Below are 10,298 nucleotides of genomic sequence, written 5' to 3' on the forward strand. Positions count from 1 at the left end.
CCTATTAGGTGTGTTGGGGACACAAGAGACTTCTTGCTTTGTGGTTGCAGGGTTGCATGAGAGGGATATCTTTGACCTCTTCCTCCCTGAGTTCGATAAACCTTGGGTGATCCACTTAAGGGAAAACTTGCTGCTGTTCTACAAACCTCTGCTCTTGGAGGCCCAACACTGTCTACAGGAAAAGGAGGGGGAAGTAGACATCAGAGTGGCCCCGCCTTAATTGGTGGTGACTTCAATCACATTAGAGAAAAATGTGAAAAGAACACTGGTAACATTAACCAATATTGGGCCAATTTGTTTAATGATTGGATTAATAAATTCAATCTCATGGAGCTTAAAAACCCTAGTAGACAAATCTCTTGGGCTAATAACCAAGATAATTTGGTCATGGCTTTGTTAGACAGAGTTTTTGTGTCTACTTGTTGGGATGCTTTATTCCCTGCTAGTAGTCTAGCTTCAAAACCCAGGGTTGGTAGTGATCATACTCCTCTTATTGTGAACACTGGTGCCTTGAAAATTCCTCATACTAAGCAATTTAGATTTGAAAAATGGTGGCTTAATATTGAGGGTTTTGATCAAGTGGTAGCCAAGTTCTGGCAGGCCCCTTGTCATCTCAAAAATTCTCTTGATAGGTGGCAATTTAAATTGAGGAATACTAGGAAAGGTTTAAAATGCTGGTCAGCTAATATTGAATCTGTCCAAAGGAAACTCAAGCAAGGGTTGGTTGCTGAGTATGATCTGCTTGATATCCTTTCTGAAACTCAATGTTTATCACCAACCTCTAAAAAAAGAATGAAGAATATCTCTGTTGAACTGACTAAAATCTGGAGTAATGAGGAGATAAAAGCTAGACAAAGGTCTAGAGAAAGATATATCTTAGAAGGTGATGGTAACACTGCTTACTTCCATTCTGTAGCAAACCAAATGAGGAGGAAGAAGCAAATCTGTCAGTTGAAAGGAGATGCAGGTTTGGTTGAGGATAACAAAGGTATGTTAGATATTGTTGTTACCTATTATAAAGACCTTTTTTGCAAAGAACCTTGCCTTGATATTGACTTGTTGGATGATTTTTGGGACCCTGAGGATATGGTGTCTCAAGAACATAATGATATGCTTAATGCTGGTTTCTTTGAGAAAGAAGTAAAGGATGCAATCGTTGGCTCTTATGCTGAGGGTGCCCCTTGACCTGATGGGTTTTCTTTTCTTTTTTATCAACATTTTTGGGAGATCATTAGAGCTGATTTCATGGCTATGGTGAAGAACGTATCTCTCCTAATAAAACAACTTTTATTAAAGGAAGGTATATCCTTGAGAGTGTTGTCTCTGCTCATGAAGTTATTCATGATGCAGTCCATATGGGACAATCTGGCTTTATTTTTAAACTTGATTATGAAAAGGCATATGATAGGGTGGACATAGACTTTCTTTTGAGAGTTATGAGGATGAGGGGTTTTAGCCCTAGGTGGATGTCTATTATTGATGGGCTCTTGCACAAGGGCTCTGTTGGTGTCAGGATTAATGACTGCAATAGTCAGTTCTTCCTCACTAGCAGAGGTGTGAGGCAGGGGGACACTATCTCCCCCCATTCTCTTTAATTTTATGGCTGATGTCTTCACCAAGGTACTATCCAAAGCTGCTGGTGATAGAAAGATAGCAGGACTTATGAAAGAACTAGGGGGAGGGGGTCATTAGTATGCAGTATGCTGATGATACTTATGTCTTTATAGAAAATAGTTTGCAGTCTGCCATAAATTTGAAGTGGATTCTAGCTTGTTTTGAACACATGTCTGGTATGAGAATAAATTTCCATAAATGTGATCTAGTCCCTATTAATGTGGTTGAGGAGGATGCTCAGCTTATTGCTCAGTCTTTGAGTTGTAAGCTAGGGATTTCCCTATGAATTATCTAGGGGTTCCTCTACATCACAACAAGCTCAGGAAGGAGGATATTCAACCTCTTATTGACAAGATACTCAAGAGAGCTGCTAGTTGGAGAGGAAAACTTCTTAACCATGTTGCTAAATTATTGCTGGTTAGAAGTGTTCTGGCTAGTATCCCTATTTATCTCCTTAGTGTGATTAAATCCCCAAAATGGGCTATTACCCTCATTAACTCCCAAATGGCTCACAACTGAGTTGTGGGAATGACACTAATGTTCCCACTTGAGTTAGTTAGCACATGCATAAGTCTTTTACCAAATACTTGTGAACTAAAATTGGCTTTATGCAAAATAAACCAGAGCTTAGCACCCCCTTACTAGAACTGTTAGTACTTACACTAGTATTAGTTTGCGAGTACTTTAAAGTACTCACGGCTGTGTCCCTGGCTATTCAAATGGCCAGACTATGAAGAGGAGCAGAACTATCAAGATGACAGCAATCAAGACGTCTACGACAACTAGGGAATCTTCTGACGTCAGACGTTGGCCTGTGGACTAGAGAGTCCATTCTATTTACACTTCCGCTATGAACTTGTGTTTGTTCATTGATCAATAGATCAACTATTTGTGTAATATGGATCATGTGATCTAAATTGTAAGACAATATGGTTTGTAATGAATGATGACTATGATATTCAACTGTTATGTCTCGCAACAACAATATTCCTGGGATTGCGATGAATGGCATAATAGGCATCTGGACTTAAAAATCCGGGTGTTGACAAAAACCCATCCGTTCCATCTCATGAGGGGGAAAACATTGCAATGAACTAACTGCTAATGGCTCTATAACTCCTGGTGCATCATGTTCCTTGCAGCAACAGGAGTATGTAGGTGAAAATTCCATGTAAAATGGTGCAAGAACGAAGAAGAACGGTGCTAAAACAGGTGTGTCATCACATGTGCTACAGCCACAGCAACACGTTCCGACTGACGAGGCAAATCCGCCTCGGATCATGAGCCGGCGCGAATCAGCATCGGGATTTGTCTCGCATCAGCCTCGAGCGGACGTAGGCCAATCCGGTGCAGCCGCGTAACTTGGCCCCACGAAAGCGACCCGGCGTGGCAGCACGCTGTCTCCACCCACCTCCTCGACGCGCGTTCCCGGCGAATCTGGCGATGACACGTGGAGCGCACTCAGCCCGCATAGGATCCACGGTCCCAGTGGGACCCATAAACCGCATCTCCCTCCGTGTCCACCACGGCTGGATCATCTCCGACAGGATCTGCTGCGGTATCCGAGACGGATTCTCTGCCATCTGCGCTAGGGGAGGGAGTGCATGGATCTCCTGTGCGTGGCTCCGTTGCAGCTCAACCTGTGCGTGCGCCTGTTTACAGAACCAGATCCAAAACTGGTCACGCCAGGCCCAAAACTTATACCGACGGTACAGTACGGTATGGTATGTCTTGTTCTACTACTGAACCTGCTACTTTACAAATTGCCTTAGATGATTCAATTTGGAAAAATGCTATGGATGATGAATATATTGTAATGAAAAATAAAACTTGGCATTTAGTACCATTTAAGCAAAGTAGTAATCTTATAGATTGTAAGTGGGTCTATAGAATTAAAAGGAAATCTGATGGCACTATAATGCTAGATTAGTAGCAAAGGGCTTTAAACAAAGATATGTCATAGATTATGAGGACACTTTTAGTCCTGTTGTAAAAACTGCTACTATCAGACTTGTCTTAGCCATTTCAGTTTCAAAATGTTGGAATCTAAGGCAACTAGATGTGAAGAATGCATTTCTCCATGGTGTTCTGGAAGAAGAGGTATATATGAAACAACCACCTAGATATGAGAATCCAAATGCACCTCATCATGTGTGCAAACTTGATAAGTCACTCTACGGGTTGAAACAAGCACCAAGAGCATGGTTTGCCAAGCTAAGTTCCAAGCTACAAGAACTTGGGTTTCTACCATCCAAGGCAGACACATCATTGTTCATATACAACAAGTCAGGTATCATCATTTTTGTACTTATATATGTTGATGACATAATTTTCACTAGTTCCTCCAACAAAGCAATAGCATCACTTCTTCAAGATCTCGGCTCATCTTTTGCATAAAAGGATCTCGGTGATTTGCATTACTTCTTAGGAATTGAGGTTAAAAAAATCTCTCAAGGAATAGCTCTAACTCAAGAAAAATATGCACTAGATCTGCTTGACAGTGTTGGAATGAAGAAGGGTAAAACATCATCAACACCATTATCAGCCTCTGAAAAGCTCTCAGCTATAGAAGGGGAACTTCTAGGACGAGAAGATAGTACAAGGTACAGAAGTATAGTTGGAGCACTACAATATCTGACATTAACAAGACCAGACATTGCTTTCTCTGTTAATAAGGTATGCCAATATCTACATGCTCCAACTACTATACATTGGACAACTGCTAAAAGAATTCTGAGATATGTCAGTGGTACAGTAAACATTGGACTAACCTTCAGAAGATCATCCTCTGCTCTTATAAGTGCCTTCTCAGATGCTTATTGGGCAGGATGTATAGATGACAGGAGATCAACATGAGGCTTTGCAGTATATTTTGGTCCTAACCTAATTTCTTGGAGTGCTAGAAAACCGGCAACAATGTCAAGGTCAAGTATAAAATCTGAATACAAATATCTAGCAAATGCTACAACATAAATTATATGGATTGAGTCTTTAGAAAGAATTTGGAATCCAAAGAAATGAAACTTCATGCCTATGGTGTGATAATATGGGTGCAACATATCTCTATGCAAATTCCATATTTCATGCTAGGACTAAACATATTGAAATTGATTTTCATTTTGTAAGAGAAAGAGTAGCAAATAAACAACTAGAGATCAGATTCATCCCATCAGCAGATCAGGTGGGAGATGGCTTCACAAAAGCTTTATCAGCTCGGCAGTTTGAAGAATTCAAGTACAATCTCAACCTTAAGAAGGCTATGATTGAGGAGGGGTTTTAGAGTACCTATAACGATATAGAAGTTCAGATGAATCTAGACAAAAGTTCAGATAGAGATATGCGGTAGTTCAAATATACTTGTGATAATATACTTGTGATGATCTGATCGTAACTATAAGATCAAGATCAATCCCTTTCTTTTTTCTATTTGTTGTAACCCTTCGTGTATCTATCTCTGCCGATGTTGGCCTATATAAATCAACACGAAACCGAAGGAAGTCCCCATTGTTAACAGCCAAACAATCACACACTCGAGACGAGGATACTCCGCTTGAAGCCGGGCTCTGCGTGTTCAGATCCTGCAGCCCGGTTGACAACTGGAAGGCCTCGTGGCTGCAGATCTGCCATAAGAAAGCTCTAGACAAGGAACTAAGATGGTGGGCGACCCATGAGGTGGTCTCCTTCGGCGAGTCGCTCTGCTACGTTGATTACTCCAGGGGCGTCCTGTTCTTGGACGTCTTCAGCGAGTGCCCCGAGCTACGCTATCTCCGGCTGCCCGTGAACGTTCCCAGTTGTGACCTTGACAATTGCGATTGCCATACCAAGTTCTTGGCGCGGTCCCGGTGCTTGTTCGTCACCGATGGAGGCCGCACCATGAAGTTCGTCGACATTGTCACCACTACCGTCTTCATCTCCTGCCGCGGCGCAACCTCTTCTGCTTTGTTTACCATCAACATGTGGAGGTTGAGGCTTGAAGGTAAATCCATGACATGGGAGAAAGAGAGCGACATTGAAGATGCCGACCTCTGGAATCAGACGGGCTACGGTGATATCCCGCGTGTGGCGCCGACATTCCCCCGTGTGAGCGTCGATGAGCCCAATCTTGTCTACTTCATGTTGAGCCATAAACTTCAAGTCGATGATGATGAAGACGAGACATGGGTTATCATGGTTGACACGCTAAGCAAGACTCTAAGAACATCCTTCAGATACATGGATGATTCCACTAATCGCCTTCCTTGTGAATTCTCCAAGTACCTGCATGCATGGTTGCATGTTCCTAAAACGTCTAAAACCAGCTAACCATGTATGCAGAGAGTGTAGTGAGTTGACGGCCCTTTGGTTACATCTTGCAACATTTGTATTCATTCATCAAGATTAACGCAGAAGCGTCGAGTAATGACCTTCATTTGCCTTGCTCCTTTTCTTTCTTTCTTTACTTGCAAGGACTCAATGAACAAAGATGTCTGAAACATGTTTTTTTCTCGAGAGAATGTCCGGAGCATGTTGGATTAGCTAACTAGACACGCTAGGGGTATTATAGGTACTATCATGCACTCCATACATGCAAAAAGATGATGTGACATTCTAATTAATAATGTGAGAGATGATAATATTGTCATAGTAGATACCGTATCACATGTAAAACAAAAAAAAACAGTGTTTTAATAGATCTTGTACATTGCTTTGCATCGAGATTCTATAAATTAGTAAATATAATAAGAGTATGGTACTATGATATAATACCATGGGTGCACCAGCCACCAGAAGGATTGTGCGAGGACTTGCGGCATGCCTACGCGCATGACCTGCGACGTCACGCGTCGGATTTAGGGTATGTTTGGTTCTCGCCCCGGCGCGCCCTACCAATTTGCGGGCGTGCCAAATTATTGGCGAAAGAATCACCCGCCCGCAGATTGCCCAAGATTTGGCTAAAAATAGACCGTGCCGCGCCATGCGAACCGGGGCTCGCCAAAAAAATGGAAGCAAACCAAACAGCAGCCGTGGGTCAGGGGGCTTGCCAAAATTTTGGTCCGGCCAGCTTTGGCCAAGAACCAAACACACCCTTAGTGCCAGCTCCCATCGGTCACGTCGGCATCTCCTTCCCAAAAAGGCCAAAAGCCCAAAACCCTAAATAATCCTCCCTACGTCCTTCTGACCCAGCAATCACAAATCCACAACACGTCTCCGTGTCCTGTGCCACCTCTTCATGGACGACAGCTCCGGCGCGTCGTCGGCGGCGGCCGCCCCGTCGTCGTCGTCGTCCCAATGCTACCCCGACTGGGTGATGCTCGATCCCCACAACCTCCTCCTCGAGAGCCCCAAGGACACACTAGATTACTCCGAGCCAGATGATCACTTCCGATCGACGAACGCGGATGCGGTGACTTCCAATGCCAAGCTTATCCGCGTCTCCTTCCACGCCGTGCCGCCGCCAGAGGTGTCCCGCCTTTGGGTCCGCTGTGCTCGCACAAGGCACTCGTTGCCGGAGAAGGAACGATGTTCCTCCTACTACGAGCGGGAATCTATGGTCGTGGCTGCGTACGGCAACTTCATCCTTCTCAGCCTCGGTCTCATGTGCGGCTTGCCAGAGTTTCTCGTGTACACGGTCGGCTCCGTCGTCGGCCCGCCCACGCTGCGGCTACTGCCCAGTCTCGACACGCCCGAGCTTCATCACATTGGCCTCGTATGCGACGTTGATTCCACTGAATTCGTGGCGGCGGACCTCCAGATCTTATCGGGAAATACTGCGCTCAACGTGTTCCGGTCCTGCAGTACCGAGTGCAGCTGGAAGGCCATGGATCCACCGCCGAGGTTCCGCCACAAGAAGGGGCAAGGCATCGACCTGTACTCCTAGTATACCGACGAGGTGGTCCCGTGCGGCGATAACCTGTGCTACGTCGATTACCACCAGGGCGTCTTGTTCCTGGACGTCCTCAGCGAATGCCCCGAGCTACGCTACGTCCGGCTGCCCGCCGTGAAGGTCCACGTTACTGATCCTTACACCTTTCAAACATTCACTAGCCGCAGGGCACACCCGGAGCGGAGCTTGTGCGCGACCAACGGTGGCCGCACCATAAAGTTCGTCGAGGTTGTCACCACCACCGTCTTCACCTCGCGTGGCCGGGCAACCGCTTCCGCTTTGTTTAACATCAACGTGTGGAGGTTGTGGCGGGACGATAAAGACATGACATGGGAGAAGGAGAGCGGAATGGAAGATGCTGACCTCTGGGCTCTGAAGGGCTATGGTGATCTCCCGCGTGTCGCGCCGACATTCCCCCGAGTGAGCTTGGAGGAGCCCAATGTCATCTACTTCGTGCTCAGCAGTCGCCGTCAGGTCGATGAAGACGAGACATGGGTTATCGCCGTTGACATGTCCAACAAGACTCTACGGTCATCGTTTAGATACACAAAGCAGGTTTCTGAAAGCCAGGCTGCTAATTGTGCATTCATTCCTTGCAAGTTCTCCAAGGACCTGCAGGTACCTCAAACCGGCTAATCCGTGCCATCAATTCTCCTGGCCATGCCTTTTATTTATGCCTGTGCTGGCGTGCTCCGCCTGCCAATTTCATGATGTGCATATTTCTATGAAACACCTCATGATATGATATCAATCAACGTTCTAATTTTGTAAGCTAGTCAAGTTTGTGTTGCGCTTCTCATTTGAAGCTATTATCATTAGGAGTAAAAATGCATTATGTTTTTCTTTGGAAACAGCTGAACTCTGTTGTGACCTTTACTAATTTACAATATAGTTACATCACCCAGAAGTTTGTACAAAATAAAGCTAAAGGGTTCATCGACCCAATTATAAGATATATTTGAAGAAAAAAATTCTGGATATTTCATCAGCAGCTCCATTATGTGAAAAGAAGCATCCACATTTGAGCACTTTTACAGTACCCCTAAATGAATGTGGGCCGTTCAATTATCACAATCTAATGGTTAATCTCACCCGGTACTCCACGAGTAATGCTACAGCTACGGGGTCATTTTTACAAAATCAATGTTACGGACTGATGTGGAAAGCAACCAGGGGGTTTCAGCTCCTAGAATCACGGGAGGGGTAGCGATTTGCACCAAACAATTCAATCCACGTCCGTCCGTAAGGTCTTTCCGTATGAATATTTCCGTAGGTCTCTCCACTGTATGCGTTAAGGGAGTACTGCCTCCAAAAAAGGAGTACATTGACGATAGGGGTAAAACCGTAATCAGGACATTAAAATAATTATTCAATATTTTTAATCCCTAATTCTTTTTGCGATCAAACAAACGACAACCGAAAAGTTCGTGGGAGGATCGTCATGTGTGGACAGCTCGTCCCGGCCGGCGTCGCCTCCTAGATTGCGTGGTCGTTCCGAAAGAATGAATACCTCGATGGATGTGGATGGCCGGCCCGCACCGAGAAGCCTCACTCCGAGTCTCCGACCGGCACCGGGAACTGCGGGGATTAAGAGTAACCGAATAGGAGACCATGGTTGATCGTGCGTCTAGACGATGAGATGCGCATGTGTGGCCGTTGATACGTCTCCGACGTATCGATAATTTCTTGTGTTCCATGCCACATTATTGATGATATCTACATGTTTTATGCACACTTTATGTCATATTCGTGCATTTTCTGGAACTAACCTATTAATAAGATGCCGAAGTGCCAGTTCCTGTTTTCTGCTGTTTTTGGTTTCAGAAATCCTAGTAAAGAAATATTCTCGGAATCGGACGAAATCAACGCCCAGGTTCCTATTTTGCCCGGAAGCATCCAGAACACACGAGAACCGCCAGAGAGGGGGCACAGGGCCACCAAACCCTAGGCCGGCGCGGCCAAGGGGGGGCCCGCGCCCCCCTATAGTGTGGCCACCCTGTCAGCCCTCCTGCGTCGCCTCTTCGCCTATTTAAAGCCTCCGTCGCAAAAACCCTGATACGTTCGACGAAACCCACAGAAACCTTCCAGAGCCACCGCCATCGCGAAGCCAAGATCTGGGGGACAGGAGTCTCTGTTCCGGCACGCCGCCGGGACGGGGAAGTGCCCCCGGAAGGCTTCTCCATCGACACCGCTGCCATCTCCACCGCCATCTTCATCACCGCTGCTGCTCCCATGAGGAGGGAGTAGTTCTCCATCGAGGCTCGGGGCTGTACCGGTATCTATGTGGTTCATCTCTCTCCTATGTACTTCAATACAATAATCTCATGAGCTGCCTTACATGATTGAGATTCATATGATGATGCTTGTAATCTAGATGTCATTATGCTAGTCAAGTGAATTTTACTTATGTGATCTCCGGAGACTCCTTGTCCCACGTGTGTAAAGGTGACAGTGTGTGCACCGTGTGGGTCTCTTAGGCTATATTTCACAGAATACTTATTCACTGTTATGAATGGCATAGTGAAGTGCTTATTTATATCTCTTTATGATTGCAATGTGTTTTGTATCACAATTTATCTATGTGCTACTCTAGTGATGTTATTAAAGTAGTTTTATTCCTCCTACACGGTGTAATGGTGACAGTGTGTGCATCCGTGTTAGTACTTGGTTTATGCTATGATTATGATCTCTTGTAGATTATGAAGTTAACTATTGCTATAATAGTATTGATGTGTATTATTCCTCCTACATAGCATGAAGGTGACAGTGTGCATGATATGTTAGTACTTGGTTTAGTCGAATTGATCTTTCATGCACTCTA

This window comes from Lolium perenne, chromosome 7, assembly GCF_019359855.2.
Source record: "Lolium perenne isolate Kyuss_39 chromosome 7, Kyuss_2.0, whole genome shotgun sequence".
NCBI lineage: Eukaryota > Viridiplantae > Streptophyta > Magnoliopsida > Poales > Poaceae > Lolium > Lolium perenne.